At 42.4% G+C, this 21,584-nt stretch overlaps 1 protein-coding gene across 1 annotated transcript in view; it reads left to right on the plus strand.

Annotated features, from left to right (window-relative positions):
* Window positions 1-21,584, plus strand: part of LOC122796526 (NADH dehydrogenase [ubiquinone] iron-sulfur protein 6, mitochondrial-like) — a 166,976-nt gene that overhangs the window by 45,325 nt on the left and 100,067 nt on the right. The gene's annotated exons all lie outside the window — the stretch shown is intronic.

Genomic DNA, 21,584 nt, shown 5'->3' on the forward strand with positions numbered 1-21,584 from the left:
TTAAGGACTACCTTCTTTATTCAGTTCTTCACAGTTCTGTTTACACGTGAGGCCTTTTCCCATTATATAACATAAACCTGCATTATTCTGTATTATAAACCTGACAAATTCCAACACATGTGAGAGATGCAACCATATAGCCAAACTGGAGGCTAAGCTCTCTCAACTCAGTACTGGCATAACCAGTCAGGAGGAGAAGGAAACCACACTCACTACAATTCCAGTCTCACATAGACCTACCACGACAGTAAACCAAACACATAATCTCACAAAACCATACTCGGAAGCTCTAAATAAAGATCTGCCTAAGCAGCAGAGACCTCCAAAGCAGACACCCAAGCAACCGCTACCCCAAAACAAAACACGTGCAACACATATCTCACAAAGCCAGTGTGCCGAACAGTCACAGCCCTTAAGACTAAACAACACACCTGATACACTTGTAATAGGTGACTCTATCATCAGGCACACTGACGTCCTGCTCACCAGGCGGAACAAGGAGAGGGTCACTGTGAGCAGCCTGTCGGGCGCTAGGATCCGCCACATAATTGTCCATGCTGGTGTGAATGACCTGAGACGTACCTCCCTGGACTACATGAAAAGAGACATAAAGGAGCTCTCTGAGCATGTAGCCCAGGCCTGTATGACCCTGACCTTGAGTAGCATCTTACCCTCACCAAGAATGATGCCACAATATGAAGACAAGATGATCAATTTCAACAATTGGCTTAAGTACTGGTGTCATTCAAAGGGGATCCAATGCCTGTCAGCTTGGGATGATATGCTCGACAAGCCACGATGCTTCGCTGGGGACGGCTTGCACCTGTCACCCCTGGGCTTTTGGATATTGGCAAAGGCTCTTGCTACCCCCATAGTGCCTTTTTTAGGCAAGGCTCAAAAGACAAACCCACCTCCATAGGTATCACAAGGGATAAGAAACTAAGAGTAATGCTACTCAACGCCAGAAGTCTAAACCTCAAGATGCATGCACTCGAAACTCTCCTTAGCATGGAGAACATCGATATCTGTGCAGTAACAGAAACCTGGTTCAGGGCTCCCGAGAGCACCCCAGCCCCAGCACTACCAGGTTGTACCTCATACCATGCTTTTCGGCCCCAAAACTTGGACCAAACCACAAAAGGAGGGGGAGTATCGATATTCATCAAAGATACCCACACCTCCAGGTTGGTGGCAAAGCACGAAGCATCAGAGACTATCCATGTGCAACTAACAGTGGGTAAAACTGCCTTCCAGTTTATAGCCTGCTACAGACCACCCTCCCAAACCCAGGAACCCCACTCTGCTTTCCTGAGAACACTGGAAAATATGAAGGTCTCTCAACACCATTATATTGGGCGACTTCAACTACCCAAACATAGACTGGGAGCATTACTCTAGCTCCAACACCCTAGCCCAAAGGTTCCTAGAATTTATAAACTCAAATGCTATGGAACAACTTGTTACCACTCCCACAAGAGGGGAAAACATACTGGACCTGATCATCACCAACATGGGGACTCTATGCTCCAGACCAGAAGTGTATTCCTCACTGGTAAGATCAGACCATACCACAGTGAAAAACTTCTCTAAAGCAAATTTCACACTCCTCAAAACCGAGGTGGAATCCTTCAAAGCCACCGGGCCTGTGGAAAATACGGCCCAGACCGCAGAATCGTTTATAAACGCATTCTATGAACACCTTCAGGAATGCATGGATCATGCGATCCCAAATAAAACCAAGACCCAATCCTCCAAAGGCAGACGTCCTGTCTGGTGGACCCCAGCCATAAACAAACTATACAGTAGAAGGGGGAAGCTACTAAATGATAGAGCAAAATCCCAAAAAGGGAAGGCATCACTTATCAGTATTAGCAAAAAACTACGGGCACTCATAAAATTGTCTAAGGCCAGCTTCGAGAGAAAAATTGCACAGGACACTATAAGGATAATCACAAGGCTTTCTTTAGTTATGTTAGGAACCTGGGTGGTAATTCCCAGATATGCTCAGAATTAGTCCAAAATGATAAAAAATACACTGAACCCACAGACATTGCCAACATCCTAGCTGACAGGTTCAGCGCAAACTCCCACCAAAAGGGCAAATATCTATCCCAGCAGAGTGCTGTCCCCCTGACATCTCAAATGCTCAGGTAAGAGCCGCCCTCTCCAAAGCAAAAAACACAGCATCAGTGGGACCAGACAGTGTCCCGGGCTGCGTCCTACATGAACTCCAAGAAGAGCTAAACCCAAACATAAAACTACTGTTCAATCTCAGTCTTACTACAGGATATGTGCCCATAGAGTGGCGTACAGCAACAGTGGTCTCTCTCCATAAAGGTGGTGCCTCAACGGATCCTGGAAATCTCAGCCTTACTACAGGATATGTGCCCATAGAGTGGCGTACAGCAACAGTGGTCTCTCTCCATAAAGGTGGTGCCTCAACGGATCCTGGAAACTATCGCCCCATAAGCCTGACTAGCTTGGTCTGCAAAGCTATGGAAAGGATCATCATGGACCTCATAAATAAAGATATTGGGGACCTACAGACACTGGATCCTACCCAGTTCGGCTTTAAGGGCAGATCCTGCCTCTTAAACCTGGTTGATTTCTTTGAAACCGTCACCAAGGCCATTGACGAGGGGAAGGTGGTCCACACAGCCTACCTGGACCTCGCAAAAGCCTTTGATACAATACCCCACTCGGGCATTATAGATAAGCTCACCGGCTTAAATATAAACCCCTATGTCACTAGATGGATTGCAGACTGGCTCAAGGACAGAACCCACATGGTTAGAATTGCTGGAACCATGTCAGACTCCAAACCAGTTACAAGTGGTGTCCCACAAGGCTCAGTCCTGGGACCTCTCTTGTTCAGTATATATTTCTCGGAGGTACAGGCCAACACGGAAGGACTGTGGCTGACCAAGTTCGCAGATGACTGCAAACTGGGCGCCATAATCGACTCTCCAGCCGACACAAGCATCCTCCAAAAGGGCCTCATAGAAACAGACAACTGGTGCCAGAGCCATGGCCTCAAGCTAAATGCCAAAAAGTGTATAGTCATCCCCTTTGGCAAAACCAAAGTGCCCACAAATTACCACATAGGTGGTAATCCATTAAGTACAGAAAAAGTAATTAGGGACCTGGGGACCCAAGTTGATAGCAATCTCTCATTCGACAACCACGTGGCCAAAGTGGTTAGGAAAACATTTTATATAGCCCACCTAATCATGAAGGGATTCACATCTAGATCAGGGGAGGTCATCGTGCCTCTTTACTCATCCCTCATCAGGCCCATAATTGAGTACAATGCCCCTTTTGGGATGTACCTTACCAGACACCTGCAGCAAATGGAAAGACCCCAAAAGTACCTCACCAAGAGGATCAAAGGGCTCAAACAGATGCCATATGCTGCCCGGTTAAAGAAACTCCAGCTCTACTCAGTGGCATACTGCCTGTTCAGAGGCTGTCTGTGCCTGACGTATAAAGCCATGTCCTACCCGAAATTAATGGACATGCTGCACCTCAGAAAATCCAAATCCCATCGAGCTACGTGCTCGAGAGACTTGAACCTCAGCACTGAAATAAATAGGACATGCTGGAGGGACAGATTCATAACCCAGAGGCTCCCTTCACTCTGCCTAACCTGGACTGGGATTTTATTCCAGAGTCCCTCATTGACTCTCTTCAATAGGAATCTTGATGAGTGGATGGGAGATCGTAGGTTTACCCCGGGTATCACTTCTGTGTCACTGTTAGACAGAGGCACAGTATACTAACCTCGAAAAAGGGCATAGCAAAATAAATTTAAAATGGGTGGCGAAAGCCAAACACATTCTGGCTAGGTTTATAAATGCCCTAGGGCAGATAGCCTAGTATGAACTTATGAACCTATTAGTTCATCCGGCACTGATCTATTTGTATATGTAACTTTTTTTTCTGTACTTCATTTTGATTATGGAAAGTTACCTAACCTAACATCGATGACCTTCCTTGGTGAACCTGTGCTGGGGTTTACCATTTCTGCCAATGAGAATTTGGTGTATTATATTTACTATTTATTAGCATTTGTTTACCAGGATAGTCTGACAGTGCATACGTTTCCTTTTCGGTGGAGGCATGGGGAGAAAAAACTCCACAGAAAATACGTACATGCGTACATTAAGTTTACAAAAGGTTACATTACGAAAGAGTAGCGTAAGTCTGTTAAACACACTAAGCTGACAGTTTATGAAACACAACATGCATTGTATATCCTTGAGTAGGTAGTTCTATCTATTGCAACCAAAAGAGAAAAGAAATAAAATACCTTGAACACTAAAAACAGCAGTACAGAAATATGTTTGCATTGAACATCTTACAGATATGGCTAAAGGGTTAACCTAATTAGCAGCAAGAGAGAAAGTGTGTTCAGAACAATCAACAGCAAATAATATATACTGCACAATAGTTACTGTACATATTAACATGTTTCTAGGTTTAGAAGCACCTATGCTTTGTACTGTCACAAGTGTGTAGTTTTCTCATTCTGTGATGCAACCTGTTGACTGTATAAGCAAGCTAGTCCACGTCACCTGCCAATTATTTTTTGCTGCTTACACAGTTCTAAATTCTTGCTATCACTAAAAGCTCTTGTTTTTACATTCTCTTTTACATTTTTAAATGAAAGTAAGTACCAGAAATCAATTGTCTTGACACCTGTACTTCTAGCCTGTTCCCCTGGTGTGTAGTTAACTTTGCACTTAATGTTGGAGGATTAAATCTTGGCCAATAGGCTAGTTTAATACAAGGATGGATAAGTTTCAATCTTCTAAAACAATAGAGAATATGTTGTTTTATAGCAAGCCAGGTGTTTTAATTTTGCTATTGTGGTCTGTTTCCCTCCAAAAAATGGCAACAGATGCAACCAGTGTATTGCCTGCTTGCTTGGTAGCTAAGAGTTACTCTTCCCAAGTTGCCTTACTCCTGTTTTGATTTTAAAATTATGGAGTGACCAGCTACACATTTTTGCTACTTTGTGCTTAAGTCACTCAGCTCTATTTGAATTTGTTAACTAGGGTAATACTCTAATAGATATGTGGGTTTGGGCTTGTTGTGTGACTTTTCCTCACAGAGATAATTGGGTTGGTGCATTTTTGAGGAGTGACATGCAACATTGCTGCTTACATTTTTGGGGTATACTGATCGGTTGTTCCTGTAGGTCTAGTTCCGTTACTCTTGGCTACCAAAACAAATTAGAGGTCCTTTCGTTATCTTGTTTAGACTTCTGCAAGTAGAGCTATGCCTGGCACACCACACCAAAGACCTCACCCGAATGGATCCCTTATACAGTGCAATGAAAAAGTATTTGCCCCTTTCCTGATTTCTTATTTTTTTTATGTTTCAGATCATCAAACAAATGTAATTAGACAAAGATAACCCAAGTAAACACAAAATGCAGTTTTTAAGTGATGATTTTATTTATTAAGGAAAAAAACAAATATCCAAATCTATATGGCCCTATGTGAAAAAGCAATTGCTCCTAAACCGAATAACTGGTTGTGCCACCCTTAGCAGCAACAACTACAATCAAGTGTTTGCGATAACTGCCAGTGAGTTCACATCGCTGTTGAGGACTTTTGGCCCACTTTTCTTTGCAGAATTGTTTTAATTCAGCCATATTGGAGAGTTTCTGAGCATGAACCACCTTTTTAATATCATGCCACAGCATCTCAATTGGGTTCAAGTCCGAACTTTGACTAGGCCACTCCAAAACCTTCATTTTGTTTTTTAAGCCATTCAGAGGTGGACTTGCTGGTGTATTTTGGATCATTGTCCTGCTGCAGAACCCGTGTGTGCTTCAGCTTGAGGTTGCAAACCGATGGCCGGACATTTTCCTTAAGAAATTTTTGGTAGAGAGCAGAATTCATGGTTCCATCAATCGCAGCAAGTTGTCCAGAAGCAGCAAAGTAGCCCCAGACCATCGCACTTGTTGGCATTATGTTCTTTTTCTGAAATGCTCTTACTTTTACGCCAGATGTAACGGGACAGGACATACACCTCCCAAAAAGTTCAACTTTTGTTTCATCAGTCCACAGAATACTTTCCCAAAAGTCTTGGGGATCATCAAGATGTTTTTGGCAAAAGTGAGACGAGCCTTTATGTTCTTTTTGGTCAGCAGTGTTTTTCACCTTGGAACTCTGCCATGCATGCCATTTTTGACCAGTCTCATGAACACTGACCTTAACTGAGGCAAGTGAGGCCTGCAGTTCTTTAGATGTTATTCTGGGTTCTTTTGTGACTTCTTGAATGAGTCGTCTCTGTGCTCTTGGGGTAATTTTTGTAGGTCAGACACTCCTAGGAAGGTTCACCACTTTTCCATGTTTTCTCCATTTGTGGATAATGGCTCTCACCATGGTTCGCTGGAATCCCAAAGCTTTAGAAATGGCTTTGTAACCTTTTCCAGACGGATAGATGTCAATTACTTTGTTTCTCATCTGTTCTGGAATTTGTTTAGATCGCGGTATGATGTCTTTTTGGGACCTTTTGGCCTACTTCACTTTGTCTCACAGGTTCTATTTAAGTGATCTCTTGAGTCAGCAGGTGGTCTGGCAGTAATCAGGCCTGGGTGTGGCTAGTGAAATTGAGCTTTCCCAAAAATGTGATTTGACCACAGTTGCTTCATGATTTAACAAGGGGGGCAATTACTTTTTCACATGGGGCCATGTAGGTTTGGATAGTTTTTTTTTTTTTTTCCTTAGTAAATAAAATCATCACTTAAAAAAAAAAACTGCATTTTGTGTTTACTTGGGTTATCTTTGTCTAATATTTAAATTTGTTTGATGATCTGAAACATTGTGTGACAAACATAGGAAAAAAAAAAGAAATCGGGAAGGGGACAAATACATTTTCATTGCACTGTACCTTTACAAGATTAATAGCTACACGAACACCCAAAAAGTTGGAGGGATCGGTTTCCTTTCTCAGCAGTGGTCTCATCGCTGGAACAAATTGCCCCTGCATGTTAAGCAGAGTGACACCCTTGCCTCCTTCATGACTCCCCTTGATGACTAGATTGGTACTGACAATTTCATCCATGGCCTGATATGCCTTTCCCTCCTGGAAGGGTGAGGGGGCACATCTTGAAGGTGGTATTTGGCAAGCACATGTGGTCTTCATATTTTACTTTCATTGTAGTTCCCATAGGATGCACACTGTGGGACAGACAAAGAAATTAGGACGCAAGAGCAGAAGCCAAAATAGCTCCAATTGCAGAAAAGGTCAAAGAGAACAGATTACAGTGGTTTGGGCACATGTGCAGAAAAGCAGAAGACAATATGGTGAGGAAGATTTGGGACAGACAGGTAGAAGGAAAGAGAAAGCAAGGACGTCCAAAGAGGTGGATGGATTGTGTGAAAGAAGATCTGCGATAGTCAGGCATGATCCTAGAAGGCAGGAGTGTGGCACTGAATCGAGAGAGTTGGCACTGAAAAAGTTAAGGTTAGTGCAGAGATTAACAAATGGGGCTGAGTTAGAAGTATGGGCAACTAGTGGTAATTTGGGGCTGAGTTAGAAATAAGGGCAAATAGTGGTAATTTATTAAGTTGATGTAGCAAAAGTATGGAGCACATTAAGTTTAACTAAATGGGGATGATAAATTAGCTAATGTGAGTAAACTAGAAAGTCTAGCATATATGCGCACACATACACACACACACTACATGTTTTTTTTTTTTTTTTTTGAGGTTTATTCAGAGGCAAAAAAATAGTTTGGCAGTAAGTAAAGTCCAAGAGCAAGTGTGTAATAGCAAACACAGCCACTAGTAGCAAAACAGTATGCTATCGGAAGCAGTGTAACAGAACAGAGAATTGCAGTTTTGCGGATAAGAACTTAAAGTGGCAGTGAAACGGTGTGTAGGAGAAGATGGTCATAGTGCAAACAACAGTAAAATAGCTGAGAACAGTGCTAAGTCTGTTCTGCATCAGAGAACAGTTCAAAGGCAAAAATGTTGAGTAGCAACAGTAATGAAATAGCAGTAAATCTGGCAAAATCAATAAAGGTGTTAAAGTTGGAAACTGTATACTGCACTAGTAATAAGTGCTGAGAAGCTAAAGTGAAATAGCAGTCAACCAAATAAGAGAAGTAAAAATGCAAACGTACAAAAAATGGAGAACAGAACAAAAACAACCTAGTATAACTGTAGACAAGCTAGTTAGCATCAGCAGGAGACAAAAGCACCTTATCTTGTAGCTGGCCCCTTTGTTGGGGAGCAGTTGTACATAGCAGCTTATACTTGACTGCAAGTTGAAAATTATATTTGGAAGAGGTAGAGTAATAGGTTGACAGTACTACAGTGCCGCGCTTTGCAGAGCTAGTCTGTACCCTGAATTAAAAAAAAAAAAAAAGGTAACCAATGTTCATCGTGTTTCACTGCTGCAGTCATTACACTTGGGTTATCCTGCCATCAGGTGGGCCCGCAGTCGGCCTGAGTTCCAAAGTCTTGGTCCGGCGTTGGTTGCTGTCGCCTCTTCCCTGACGTCAGTGCGCCAGGGGTATATAAGAAGCAGCCGACGCCATTTTCTTCAGTCTTTCTTGCCGTGCGGTGTCCGAAGCAAAACAGTTTGCAAGTGCAGGTCGGCTGACTCCTGAGATTTCAAATTCGATTTCAGAACCGAAGTCTTCAATAAAGCTAAGTACCCCGTTGGAGAAAATTTTTTTTTTTTTTTAACTCAGTCCGATGTCAGAAAAAGTTAATAATTGTATTTCTTGTGGGAAGCAAATACCTCATAAGGATTTTCATTCTTACTGTATTCCATGCGTAGGCCCAGATCACGATGTCACTAGTCGGTTTTTTGCTAGATTTAACAAACGCACTATTAAACGTCTGTTTGATTTTGCTCGCCATTATTTTGGGCAAAGGTTTAATTACACAATGCCGTCGGAACAACCGATGACCGGAATGCATAAAAAGCGCAAAGATAAAGATAGGGAAAGGCTTCCGAGGTCCAAAACTGACGACAAAGCCTCTTCTAGGACAGTCGCTGGTTATCACTGAGGCGCTTTCGCAGCCTCTGACACCCGCTACCTCAGAACCACAGACCGCGTCCGACTCCCACGTGAAAGTGCCTAGGCCTCTGGAGCCTCAAGGTGTTGGGCCAACAGAGAGTAACCCTTCAGATGGGTCCGGAGCCGCTGAGCAGGCATCGGCTTCTGAGGGTGTTTTCAGGCCTACTCAACTTACCATTACAACTACAGCCAAGACTGAGCCTACACTAAAGACAAGCAAGTGCAGCATGCACCTGGACAGGCCTCCATGCCTAAAAAAACAGAAGCGCAAAATGGCCGAAGACTTGATGATTTTGATCAGGGGTTCCCATCCCCCTCCTGATAAAAGGCCTAGGCAGGATACAGACTATGATTCCTCTGACCAGGTTTCAATTTATTCTGATTCCTCTTCAGACCAGGGATATTCTTTACCCCCCTATGAGGATTCTGATGCTGAAGAATCCATTCATTCAGCCTCTCCTCCTGAGGATTACTCTTTTGGGGAAACGTAACATACCATGAGGGAGCATTTCCACTGGGAGGGCCAGGATTACTCAGAATCCAAGAAAAGGCTCAGAGATTTTCTTTTGCTGCCTCAGCACAGGCCCCTTGCTATTCCGCCAGTGTTGGACATTGTGGATGATGTGTTCTCTGAATCTAGTTTAAACCCTGATTCTTTACCTCCAGCTCCAGTCAAGCCAGACAGATACTACAGAGTCCCTGACTCTCACAAATTCCTTTATAAAAAACCCTGTTGCAGACCCAGAAACTATTTCCCAGGGTCCCAAAGGGGTTAAGGCTTCCACGGCTAAGAATCCAGTTCCCTCGGATAGGGACTCTAGAGCATTAGACAGATGGGGAAAGAAAGTTTACACCTCTACAGCTTTAGCAGTGAGAGCTCTGAATTGCCAGTTTCACATGCTTAAGTATCAACAATATTTACTGTCTCAATTAAAACAGAAAATGAGTATAAATGCAGAACAACCTGACTATAAGGAAATGCAGGATTTATTGCATGCAGCTGAACAAGTGGGAAAGCATACTTTGCAATGTGGTTTTGATTCATTAGAAGCTTCTTGTAGAGCAGCAGTTACAGGATCTGTGATTCGAAGGCATGCTTGGTTAAAAGAACAAAGTTTACCAGCCCATGTTAAGGCAAAATTACTGGATGCCCCTTTGTAGCAAGATAACTTATTTGGTATTAAGGTAGTAGAGGTACTAAAGAAAATGGAGGATAAGGCAAAATCTGTGCAAACAGTAAAGGATTTCTTATAGGTACAGCCACCACAATTTAGCAGAAAATTGGCCTACTAAGAATTGGTCCTTTCCAGTGTCAGGCCACAAAGAGGCAGATACAGACGCCCAAGAGGCAGATCTCAGCCACAAGGTTCTTGCAGACCACGACAGTGGGGTGCTTCAAAATCAAAACAAGGTGTGGATAAGTCACAACCTTACAGGAAACGGTCCCAATGACTTCCCCCTACCAATGCCAAACTCTTACCTTTTGGCAGCTCCCTTAGGGGGGAACTAGCACTTTTTTCTCAAAACTGGCAAGCAATCACCCAAGACAAATGGGTGCTGAATATTGTGTCTCAGGGTTACAGGTTCCACTTTCACACTTTTCCAAGGCTAAAAGGAATGCCAGACCTGCCACAAAATCAATGGGCAGAGGCACAAAAACAAATTACAGCTCTCATGGACATGGGAGCTATTCAAAAAGTACCACAACAGGAAAAAGGACAAGGATTTTACTCAAGACTCTTCCTGGTACCCAGAAAGGACAAAGCCTGGAGACCCATTCTGAACCTTTCCATTCTAAATACTTACCTGGATGTTACGAAATTCAAAATGCTGACACTACAACAGCTCCTTCCCATGTTGGACAAGAAAGCTTGGCTTGTTACTTTGGACCTCATGTCCCTATCAGACAAAATTGCAGAAGATACCTCAGATTCATAGCTGGTTCAATACACTATCAATTCTCTGCACTGCCCTTTGGCTTATCTACTGTGCCCAGAGTCTTTACCAAGTGCCTGGCACCAGTAATTGCATTTTGCAGACAAAAGAATTCAAATATATCCATATCTGGACAACTGCCTGATTCAAGCAGAGAGCAAGGACATTCTTCTACATCATCTGGCGTTCGTAAAAAGATTGTAAGTTGCCTAGGGTACACAGTAAACGAAAATAAATCAAAACTAGTGCCCTCACAAGAGATAATATTCCTGGGTGCCAGCTTAAATACAACGGCCCAGATGGCTTATCTCACGCCAGACAAACAAGGACAACTGACTCAGTATTTTCAGTTGATGGCAACAAAGTCTCAACTCCCTGCAAGAAAAATTCTGCAGGCCTTGGGATTCATGGCATCCTGCATTCTACTAATTCCATATGAGGAAATTACAATGGTACCTAAAAAGTGTTTGGTCTCAACATTCACACAGCTTGGAGACAGTAATACCTCTAATTCCCTGCCTACAACAGGAGTTTCGATGGTGGGCACAGGCATGTCACCTCAACAAGGGTGAGCCTTTCACTCTCCCCACAGCCAGGCAGACTATAACAGATGCCTCGGATTACGCCTGGGGAGCACACATGGCAGGAAAATGTATTCAGGGCAAATGGACCACAGAACAAATGCCTCTTCACATCAATCAAAAAGAGATGTTGGCTGTACAAAATGCCCTAACAGCTTTCAAAGACCTTCTGCATCCAGGACAATTATTAATAAGGACGGACAACACCACAGTGATGTGGTACATAAACAAGCAAGGGGGCACTCATTCTTACCCCCTATGCAGGCAAGCCATGACCTTGTGGAACATGGCTATAACGTATCAAATTCATCTGCAAGCACAATTCCTGCCAGGAAAGATAAATACTCTGGCAGACGACCTAAGCAGAAACATCATGGATCCTCACAAGTGGAAATTTAAATCCACAAGTTTTCAGCATGATAATGCAAAAATGGGGGTGCCCGGATGTAGATCTCTTTGCCTCCCCACTGAACTGCTACCTACAAAAATTCTGCACAAGGACTTGTCACACACAAGCATGGAAAGTAGATGCTCTTTCGTTCAGCTGGAAAAACCTACGCGTTTATGCCTTCCCACCACTGCCTCTCCTTTCAAAGGTACTCATAAAAGCCAGACAAGACAAACCACAGATGATTCTGATTGCTCCAGACTGGCCACGCCAGCACTGGTACCCAATCTTAAAGAACTTAGCTCAAGGTCCACCTTGGATTTTGCCTCAAATTCCACACCTTCTGACTCGGCAAAACAATCAGATACTGCAAAGTCCGCTCAAAACTTTAAACCTGGCTGCATGGAAGATTCAATAGCCAAACAGACTTTTCTCTCTAAAGATGTTATGGATGTAATTTTGGAGGCCAGGAGGCCTAGCACCAGGAAATCTTATTCAGAAAAGTGGAAGAGATTCTGTGCCTGGAACCAGTCTCAAAACCTTGATCCTCTGGTCCTAACATTCCTCCGATACTACAGTACTTGACTGAGATGCTGGATAAAGGACTATCCTTCTCTTCCATTAAGATTCACGCTTCTGCCATCTCGGCTCATTACAACACAGATCCTCCTATTTTTTCTCATCCTTTGCTAAAGCAGTACCTCAGAGGGGCTAAAAACATAAGACCTCCCCGGAGAGCACCAACACCAACTTGGGACCTCAATTTCGTTTTGGAAAAGCTCACTTAACTCAGCCAGTTCAGCAGAGTTAAAATATATATCATGGAAAACTGCTCTGCTTCTGGCAATAACCTCAGCACGAAGAACCTCAGAACTACAGGCACTAATGGCAGTGGAGCCTTTTATCATTTTCCACCAAGACAGGGTTTCTATAAGACAAACCCTTCCTTTATGCCTAAGGTGGTATCCAGTGTGGCTCTTAACCAAACTATTCACTTGCCAACCTTTTATTCAAATCCCCAGAATAAAGGGGAGAGAATTCTACATTCCTTGAGCATACACAGGCAATTATGCTTCTACTTGGACAAAACAAAAGCTTTCAGAAAAACTGAACAATTGTTTGTATCATATGCTGCAGGATCACAGGGAAAGGCTATTTCAAAGCAGACCATTTCAAAGTGGATAGGACACTGTATCCGGTTCTGCTACACGCAGCATGGGAAACATGTACCATCTAACATTAGACCACATTCCACCAGGGCAACTGCTACTTCTGCTGCCTACCTTAGAGGAGTACCTACCAAAGATATTTTGGAAGCTGCAACTTGGAGTTCAGTGCACACCTTTACCAAGCATTACCATTTGCCTCTTTTTATTCTAGATCCAGAGCTGGCTTTGCCACTGCAGTGCTACAGGGTGTCATAGCCACACCAAATCCTCTATAGAGCCAGCCACCCAAACTCAGCTTTGGGATTCTACCCAAGTGTAATGACTGCAGCAGTGAAACACTATGAACATAGTACAGTTTTGCACCTACCATAAATGTAGATGTAAGAGTGTCTTCACTACTGCAGTCCAGGTTACCCACCCGCCAGCCCCTCTTTCTTATTTGGGACTACCTACACTACCTTTGTGGTGTAATTGCTGGTTAATGAAGGTTTTATTTTTACCATTTTTGTATGTTTTATTAGCAATATGTATTGCCTGCCATTTTTGGGGGCACCTGACATCTGGGGCAAGAAAAACTGAAGAAAATGGCTTTGGCTGCTTCTTGTATACCCCTGGCGCACTGGCGTCGGGGAAGAGGCGACAGCAACTGACACCGGACCAAGACTGGAACTCAGGCCGACTGCGGGCCCGCCTGATGGCAGGATAACCCAAGTGTAATGAGTGCAGCAGTGAAGACACTCTTAACATCTACATTTATGGTAGGTACAAAACACTACTTTTTGTTATTCCGCAACCTTGTTAAATGGCTGCCTATACCACAAAGAGCTTCTGTCCTGAGTACCCTGTATTGGCATGGGAAGAAAGCTCCCCTTTTTTTGCCCAGATAATCCCAGAAAGAGCTTGGTCTCCCTAAGGTACTCATCCCAAGCTACAGTCCGTATGAAATAAGTGTGTGGGAGGGGGACAGCTTTGACTAACAGATGTTTGACATTCACTTTATTATTATTATTTATTTTTTTTTTGTAATTCTGGGGCTTGAGATATACACTAGGGAGCCATAAAGAACAGGTTGATAGTAGACTCCCATCTTTCTGTCTTGTGAGTTGTACAAATCTATGCAAAGTGCTAAGCCATGTGTTGCAGGAGCAGGAATCTGCCAAACCAGGTAATGCCCTACAGCAAGACAGCAGTGAAAGATAGTGATTGTTCCTTAGAAACCTACAGCAAGACAGCAGTGAAAGATAGTGATTGTTCCTTAGAAACAGTCCCAGTCCATTTTTGTCATGCAGGTCCCCAAGTATATTTCAGGCATAGTAATCTGAACCCAGATGTAAAGAAAAAAAGGGTGGGGTTAGTCGATTTTTTCCTCTTCTTTTTTTACTGTATTTTGTGTATGTATGTATGCATATGTACAAAGCTCCACAGCTGTGCAGATACAGCCCCTGGTATTCCCAGGTAGCCTTTCATCTGAATATTAACCAGGCCTGGATCTGCTTAGCTTCCAAGATCAGTTCAGGTTGAGTGCATACAGCATGCTGGAATGATATTTTGGTTGGTAAAAGGCACTCCTCTGTCATATGAAGAAGGTCCAAATCTCTTTAGTACTGAAGACTGGTAAAGACCCAGTGCTCCCTTCTATGTACAGGCCATTTCCTTTACTAAGTAATCATGATACTGCATTTCTATCCACATTATAAAAACTAAATGAAAACTCCAGCCAAGCTAGAACTTCCAATGAGTGACCTCCAAACCTCCTGTGAGGGAGGCACATAGGATATATGCAGGTGACCCTTATGAACATCTGGTGTTTTAGCTAGTGGGGTTTGGCTTTTATTGGCCTGAAATTGTCCATTAAAATAACTTCAAACGTAAAAGTCATGGGCAATCAGAATCGCCATATAGCTGAAACACCTGATGTTCATAAGGGTCATTTGCATATATCCCATGTGTCTCTGTCACAGGAGGTTTGGGAGGTCACTCATTGGAAGTTCTAGCTTGGCTGGAGTTTTTCATTTAGTTTTTACTGTGTTTTTTCAGTGTGACCTCACTGTTTTTGTTTTAATTTATCCACATTATAAAGGAAGACAAGTGGGGCTTCAACCAATGTTGAAAAAACTACAGAAAAAATAATATATATGCAGAAAGCTGATAAAAACAGATCACTAAATCTGGATTGTATAAAAAAAAAATTTTAACAAATCAAATCTCTTTTGATTGTTTCAAAATGTATTTACTTACTGTTTACTAAAGTCCCTTTTCAGCTACGACCTGGAAATAGAAGCAACAGTAATCATGACATACAGTACATTCAAATTCATAAAAACACATATGCCACTTAAAAGACTAAATGATCAGTAAAGCTGATGATCAAATGCATATTTAAAGAAAAAGGAAATAATTTGAAATTTACACAAGATACTTCATAAGAGTAAAAAATTAGTATAGATAAGACTGTCATTGTCTGTGTAGAATTTTTTGATCATCTAATAAAGTTTCTTAGCGTTAGTGAGAATGTGTGCATGTTTGTGTGTGTGGGCTATATCTCCAGTTTTTCATCTGTAATGGATTATGCAATAAAGAACTGTTCTGTATCCCTTCTTTTGTTCTATACTTGGTGTTCTTAGCCCAGCTAATGAAGTCCGATTGCTGGCTATGCTTCAGTGGGAAGTAACTATTTATTTTATTTATTTATTTTTCTTTTTTTGACTTCTTATGCGTGCGCTGTTATATATGGGTTTCTGTAGCTTTTGAATTTTTAAACTGTTTGGGGTTCCTTTCTACTTAATAAGCCACTGACTACTACTTGGTGCAGTCTTGGACCTTTTAAGCTTTTGACACTGTTGATCAGTTTTTTTACTATACTCTGTAACATCTGTCTGCATCAGCCCCCGATGTGACCTTGTGGTTTAAAGGCACTTCAAGCTACAAGCTGAATCCTTATCCACTTCTCTGTTTCACATCACAAAAAGTGTCCCTGCATGCTCAATACCTTTATGGATTTTTCCTCTCTCTTTTTGTCAATAGTCTTCTTTGGAGTGCCCACCCTTTCCCAAATGTACTGCACACAGATGGCATGATCATCTACAGGTTTGATGTCACAGCTGCTGTCCTGAAATAGCTGCTTGAACTTGACCTGACATAAAAAACTAACTTACCAAATGCAACCTAGTAACTCTGTATCAAAAGCAGTACTCTTACCTCCTCAATGAATCTCCAAGTTCTACCATTCCTTGTCCATCTCCTGGAACCAAAACCCGATACCTTGGAATCTGTCTGTACTATTCTCTTGCCTTCCAGTATCCTTTTCAGTTTACTAAAGCCTAAGTTAATAAATTACTCTTCTGATCCAGAATAATCTCCTACTTCTCTCCATCATCTAGGGCAACAATAGGTAAAGACGTCCTCCTTCCTCAGCTTGAATGTGATCTAATACTCAATTGCTTCTGCTTTGCAAAATAAATGCAGTACTCTCCAGGCTGCTTCAAACAACATTTGTTGGTTCATTAATCTAGCCCATAAAAGGGAACACCACTGCCTTACTTGTGAAAAAGCCAAATGGCTGCTCATACCCCACAAAGAGCTTCTTTGCTTCTGGGTACCTTGTTATACATAACAGTATGGGAAGAAGGCTTCCTCTTTGCCCGGATAGTACCAGAAAGAGCTCTATCTCCTTATATTCCAAGGATCCCTTCTCAAGCTACACCCCATATACAAACTCCACTATCCAATCTGAACAAACACACTTTATGTATACTGAACCTCAAAGTTTGGGAAACTGTCCCTAAATATATTAAATCCATTACAACCGATCATTCATTTCTGTAAGCGTCTGAAACACTTCTGCTCATCCAATCCAAATGCAGTCAATTTAGAATCGGCACCATCACTTAATCTATTCCACTGCATATTTCAGCAACACTGTCTACACTCTTACTGCTGTCAGTTCTTTCAGACACATTAAGATATAGTACCTACTACACAAGCCACATATCCTGGCATATTACTGATACTGCACAACTTCTCATCCTACTCCACAATGTCTTCCACCCCTCAACAAGCTCCACCATAGCTCACAGTTCTATCCCCTAAAACTTTCCTCACAAAACTTTTACGTAACTTCCTTACCAGACTTGCACTTTCCCTTCCCACCTATTACATCCAGAAGTCCTTCCACTGCTGTCCTCTTGCTCTTAATGTACATATCATAATGTAAAATAGTGTGCCTTTAGTAGCTGTTATAGTCTTGTAGAAGAGTCATACAAACATACTAGAATTCATAAGTGTAGCACAGTAGTCCTTATGCATTACAAATGCTTTACTAATCTCTACTCCTGCTGTAAGAAGTTTAGCAACCTGTTGTCAACTTTGCACTGATTAATCCTGCAACTATTTTGTATCTTTTCGTTGTATTACTAATTACTGTGCTATAGTCTTTGCATCTGGTTGTAAACCCCGGTGCTGAAAATGAAAATTATCCACTTGACTCATTGCTCTACTCCCAGTCAACAAATGCATGGATAAATAAATAGGCAAATAAATAATTACGGGGATAAAACTGACTAGCTAGTCATTGACTGGTTTCCTTTCTCCTTGTCAAAGTTCAGTCTCCTTTCAATGACAACAAAATGCTTTAAATGCTTAAAGTTCAAATTCATGATCACTTCATTTTAACATATTATTTAAATTGGTGATGGATTAGAGTATCTTGCTACTGCCCCTTGAATAAAAAGTACAGATGTCGAGCTAAGAGTCACTGTGTGTAACTTGGACATTTATTTCTTAAACTCGGCTTAACTACATATAGGAAAACTTCATGAAAAAACTAAAAAATATGTATGTTTTCATAGTTTTATGCTGTGTGGTACACTTGTGTATCACCATCACGATGGGAGCTGACATAGTCAAGTGATTTTTTATTTTTTTTCACCCTTCTGTTTTTAGTCTGTTTCTTCTAGTTCTCACAATGTTGTATGTGTCCCTCTAATGTGATCATCATCATCAGCCCCCTTTTTTCCCATTTTTCTACATGGGGTCAGGGTATCGTGTTAACCATCGCCAACTCTCTTTATTCAGTGCCACACTCCTGCCTTCTTCACCACTTACGCCTGACTGTCACAGATCTTTCACACAATCCATCCACCTCTTTGCTTGACATCCTCACTTCCTCTTACCTTCTTCCTGTCTGTCCCAAATCCCTCACCACATTGTTTTCTGCTATTCTGTACATGTGCCCAAACCACCGTATTCTGTTCTGTTCTCTTTGATCTTTTCTGCAACTGGAGCTACTTTGGCTTCTTCCCTTATTTCTTCGTCTGTCCCACAGTGTGCATCCTGCCACCCTTCTCAAGCACTTCATTTCCATCACCTCTAGCTTCTTCAACTGTTCCGTTTTACCGCCCAGGTTTCTGTACCATACAGGAGTACTGGTCGCACCACTGTCTTGTACACCTTACTTTTCAGCTTCTTTGCCATTCTTCTGTCAGACTACACCTGACACACTATGCCAGTTGGCTGCAGCCACTCTGATTCTAGATTTGACCTCTTCATTCAGACTACCCTTCTCCTCAACCACCCCTCCAAGATACTGGAAGCTGTTTACCTGTTCCACTCTCTGTCTTCTGTCTCTTTTCTCAGCTTTTTCTGATTTCCCCAATTTGCTGCCATTACCACCGTCTTATCTGTGCTTAGTTTCACCCCATGTGCCTTCAGATTTGCATTCCATTCTCCTATCCTTTGCTGCTCAGTCTCCCTGTAATGCCACACCGTCTGCATACAGCAACATTTTTAGTTTTTATTTTACATTTGTTAACTGGGAAAGTCCGACTGGATGCATGTCCATTTTCAGCAGAGGCCCTGGGAGAAAAGCTCCAAATAATACATAAACAAGTGTAATTACAGTAAAATTCTTATTTTGTATTTTAACAGCATAGATATTTGTTTAATGCTCTGATGATGCCCAGGATAGTGAGTGGATGAAAGCGCTTAGTGGATTTTATATTTTTGCCTTACCCAATAAACATTTAACTTTTTGGTGATGGTCGGTTTTACTTTGTTTTACTAGTTCTTTTCATTCATTTGGTTACTAGCTCAGAGTCTGCCTGCACTGCCACATCATCTGCTTACAGCAACTTTGTTGATCTGTCCACTCCGTCCTGTTTGCTAATGTAGTCCATCACCAGTATGAACAGCAGTGGGCTCAGAGCTGAACCCTGGTATACACCAATTCCCACTGGGAACCCCTCTGTGAGGCCGAACACTGTCCGTACTTGAGTCATGGGTCATTGTACATAGCCTGCACTAATTCTACCAGTGTTTCTGGGACTTCAAGGCATCACAGTACTGCCCAGTTTTCTTGTCATATGCTTTCTCCAAGTCTATGAATGGCCAATTGGACTCTCTTCATCTCTAGGTTCTTCTCAAACATCTGTCTCAGTGCAAACATGGGGTCAATTGTGCTGCATCCTGATTTTGAATCTGAACTGCTTATCCCTCCTCTCCCATTCTACTGCTCTGCGTATCCATTTATCGTTCACCCTCTCCAGAACTTTATTGCAATGTGATAGGAGTTTGATGCCCCTGTACTGACCACTGTTGTGGATGTCACCTTTGTTCTTGTACACTGGCATGAGTATCCTTCTTCTCCAGTCATCTGGGATATGCCTTTCTCTCCACACTGCTATTTGTACCCTCAGAAGCCATTTCTCCCTTATCTTACCCAGAATCTTTATCATATCTGCTGTGACCTCATCTGAGCCTGCTGCTTTCTCTGACTTCATTTTCCTTAGTGCTGTTCTTTCTTCTTCTAGGGTGGGCTCCTCTTCTCTCCTCATAGGCGGTTTCTGGGGCAGTACAGCTAATGTGGGGTTTTCTTAATTCAGAAGCTGCTGGAAATACTCCTTCCATCTGCCTTTGATGTCCTGTGGACTGTGAGCAGGTTGCTGCTGGCATCCCGTATGAAGGGTGTCTGATTATCTTTTTTACCTTTCTGCTTTTGCCTTACACCCTGATATAGTTTTTGTGCCACTTACTGAGTCACTTTCCAGAAGTTGGTAGAGTGCCTCTGATGTCCTATTCTTTGCTATTGCAACTTCTTTCTTAGACTCTTTGTTAGCCAAACAGTAGTCCTTCCTAGCCTGTTATTTTCTGTCGCCCACTTCTTCCTGCACTCCTTTCTTTTGACGACTTCCTGGATTTCTGTATTCCACTAACCGCTTTCCTTGTGTACCTTATTTCTATAACTGGCTCGGCCACCAATCTTTTCTGTAGTCCTAACACATGCTGTTTTAGGCACTGACATTCTTCAGCTCCACCTATTTCCTCCTCTTCTTGGGGTGCTAGAGCCCTGAGTAAATCCTTGAACTGTTATACTTTCTCTCCAGTCAACTTTCAGGTCTTCAGCCTTATCTCTGACCTCAGAGCATTCTCTGACCACTACTTGCAGCTGATTGTGGCAACTAGTGGTTTATGCTGTGGCCCGACTGTTTCACTGGGGATGTCTTTGCAATCATGAATTCTACCCCAGTGCCTTTTCCTTACTAGGAGGAAGTCTACCTGAGTTGCATGTCGGGTACTCTTCTATGTGGTCCTGTGACAAGTCTCTCTTTCTGAACCATGTGTTGGCTACCATCAAGTCATTTGCCAGAGAAGTCTAGAATGGCTTCTCCTTTTATTCCTGTTGCCCCACCCATGTGGACCCAGGCAGTCCTCATCCTGTTCTGTCTGTCCTGATGTGTGCATTCAAGTCTCCCATTATCAACACCAATTCATGTTGTCCTGCTATATCTAGTAGGTCATGCATCTGCTGTCAGAATGCACTTTTTTTTTTTTCCCCTCTTTTTTTTCCTCATTGTCACAACCCTGCTGTGGGGCTTGCGCTGAGATTATGAATACTGCCCAGTCATTACACTGGAGTCTGATTGCCATGAGTCTGTCATTTAATTCTGATGATATCCCTCACTGCCTTCTAAAGCCTCTCTTTCACCACAATTCCTACACCATTTCTAACCTGTCCCCCCACCTGATTAGTAGTCTCTGTATCCCAAGCCAAGTGGCTTTGCTGCACTGCCCTTCCATCTCATTTCTTGGATACATAGGATGTCCTGCCTCCTACGTATCATGTCATCCACTTCCAAGCTGTCCCTCTAATGTAACACGGCTAAAAGACAGTAAAAGAGTTCAAACCTTGTATGTTTCTAGCGCTGCTTATCCAGCATTCAGTGAAAGGAAAGCTGTCCAGGTGGCTTTGCAATCATTGGTATTCCTGACGGTTTTGGTATCACTAAAGGACTTGCTAGTTCAAGAATTGGGGGTTAACTTTATTAGAATTGCTGCAGCATATTATATAGTTGGCTTTGCTCAACCATTTTTGTTGCTTTTTGTTTTCGTTTTTATTTTTGTTTTGCTGACAGTCTGGTTACTTCACTGAGCAGCTGCTCTATTTACTGGTGATATAGGAGCTTAATGCA

The sequence above is a fragment of the Protopterus annectens genome, chromosome 3.part0, assembly GCF_019279795.1.
Source record: "Protopterus annectens isolate FY-2018-M chromosome 3.part0, PAN1.0, whole genome shotgun sequence".
In the NCBI taxonomy this organism is placed as follows: domain Eukaryota; kingdom Metazoa; phylum Chordata; order Ceratodontiformes; family Protopteridae; genus Protopterus; species Protopterus annectens.